The following is a 2285-nucleotide window of genomic DNA, read 5'->3' as shown; positions in this document are numbered from 1 at the left end:
AGCCTCTCGCAGACAACCGTCGCAGGAGATGCAAGACCATGCATTCCGCGAACACGCTGAATTCTTCGGAGGCAAAGTTTGTGCAGCACATTGCTGCGCAGGGCGGTGCCAATCTGGTGTCTAGTGGCATGACAAACTTGCACGAAGCAGCAAGAGCAGAGGCGAGAAACAAGCAGGCAGCGATGAGCGAGCCAGCGTCGTCCCCTTCAAGTGCAGCGAACAGGGAGCTGCCGCTAGGAGGCGGGCGGACGCTAATGAGTGTTTGAAAGGCCGGAAGAAGTGTTGAAGCCAAAGTACTGTTTTGAAAAGTAGTAAAATCATGTGAAAGATTTATTTTAACGCGGCAGCGTTAAGGAGCTCGTGTCGAGAAAGCCGATGCCTGCGTCGGCGGCGTTGGCCGTCAAAGAAAGATCCTCCTCCTCGCACTCCTCCGCCTCCTCCGTCTCGCAGTGTTTCTTCCCTAACGGTGCATACGGGAGAGCCCAGCGAGAATTGCGAGACAGGCGTCATTTCCTTTCCTTAAAACCAATACTCATTTCATTTCCTTCCCTTACCGCCCGATTCGGGTGTCCACCGAGATATATGAGACAGGCGTCCTTTCCTTAAATTGTCCAACGGGCCACACGTCGCGCCGAACGGGCGATGGCGTTCCGTTCCGTGCAGCCCTTCGTAACGCTGCAACGCGTTGTCGCTTCTCACTTTTAAACATGAAGCTCAAGTGTCCTCAAAATTCTAATGCGAAAGCTTTATTGGCCGGGTCTGTCTGTCTGTTACTGCCAGGAAAAAAGAAAGCGCACAGGACTATTCACTGGCTCAAGCCGAGCCACAATCGCTACCACGTGCAGATAGAAGGAGAGTTTTAAGAGGGGACAGAAAGACAGGATAGCAACGACGCGCTAAAGACAAGGCCGATTCCGGAGGTAGTGCAATACCGGGCCAACAGGTGGCGGGAGTGAAGCATGCTTCAAACTCTCCGCCGCATTCCCAAAAATAAGTCCAAATTGGACCCGTAACAGATACTCCACGGGTCCTGGACCAGGAACTTACAATTTCGTCGTGGCGGTGCACCGAGGAGGCACATGTCACAACGTGCTCCTAGCCGCGAAAATTCTCTCTCTCTCGCTCCCTAGTCACTACTGCGCATGCGCCACTATTAGCACCAAGCCACAGGTGTTCCTCCGCTGCGCCGCGCCTTTCCTCAAAACCCAACTTTTAATTTTCAGTTTTCTCTTTCATCTTTCCCTCCCTCGTTTATCTTTTCCTTTATTGCGCGGTTAGGGTGTCCACCGAGACATGTGATACGGTTACTGTGCCATTTCCTTTCCTCAAAACCAAACAAAACAAATAAGCCGACGGCGTTCATAGATTTCATTGGCGTTGAAAACTTTGCAAAGGCCGTTAATTTTGATGAAAGGAAAGGCGCACAACCGGCTCAATGGGTCAGTGGAGACCTCAATCTCGCTTTTATGTATGTGGCGTTGGTGTTGAACTGAATAATTAATAAATAACAATTGGTTTTATGGGGAAAGGACATGGCGCAGTATCTGTCTTATATATCATTGGACACCTGTACCGCGCCATAAGGGAAGAGGAAAGGAGGAAGTGAAAGAAGAAAGGAAGAAAGAGGTGCCGTAGTGGAGGGCTCCGCGATAATTTCGACCACCTGGGGATATTTAACGTGCACTGACATCGCACAGCACACGGGCGCCTTAGTGTTTTTCCTGCAAAACCCTGCGTTGATTGCGTTCCGCACACTGGTTAGGCAGCGCGCCCTCCCTGCCACCCTTGGAGGGGGCATTCAGTTAATGGTTGATTGCGAGATTTGCGTGTTTTGGTTTTTTTAGGAAAGGAAAAGGCGCAGTATCTGTCTCATACATCGTTGGACACATGAACCGCGCTGTAAGGCAAGGGATAAAAAGAGGAAGTGAAAGAAGAAAGGAAGAGATGCCATAGTGGAGGGCTCCGGAATAAGTTCGACCATCTGGGAATCTTTAACCTGCACTGACATCGCACAGCGCATGGGCGCCTTAGCGTTTTGTCTCCATAAAAATGCAGCCGCCAAGGTCGGGTTCGAACCTGGAAACTCCGCATCAGTAGCCGTGCGCCCTAACCACTGAGCCACCGCGGCGGGTATCGCGAGAGTTTGATCACCAAAGTAACGCTGCGGTCAAGCTATTGCTGCAGTGCCGCATGTCAGCAACAACGCTGTCAGCGCTAATGCAATCAGGCTACATCTCCCTCTCACCTGCACCACATGTATCAAAGCACGAATGAGGCATCCGCAT

At 51.2% G+C, this 2285-nt stretch overlaps 1 pseudogene; it reads right to left on the bottom strand.

Moving 5' to 3' along the window:
• Positions 1–898: 898 nt before the first annotated feature.
• On the bottom strand, positions 899–1047 carry LOC144116716 (U2 spliceosomal RNA; annotated as a pseudogene).
• Positions 1048–2285: the final 1238 nt, after the last annotated feature.

This window comes from Amblyomma americanum, chromosome 1, assembly GCF_052857255.1.
Source record: "Amblyomma americanum isolate KBUSLIRL-KWMA chromosome 1, ASM5285725v1, whole genome shotgun sequence".
NCBI classification, from domain to species: domain Eukaryota; kingdom Metazoa; phylum Arthropoda; class Arachnida; order Ixodida; family Ixodidae; genus Amblyomma; species Amblyomma americanum.
Note: the sequence above shows the minus strand (reverse complement) of the source record. Positions and strands in the feature narration are given on the sequence as shown.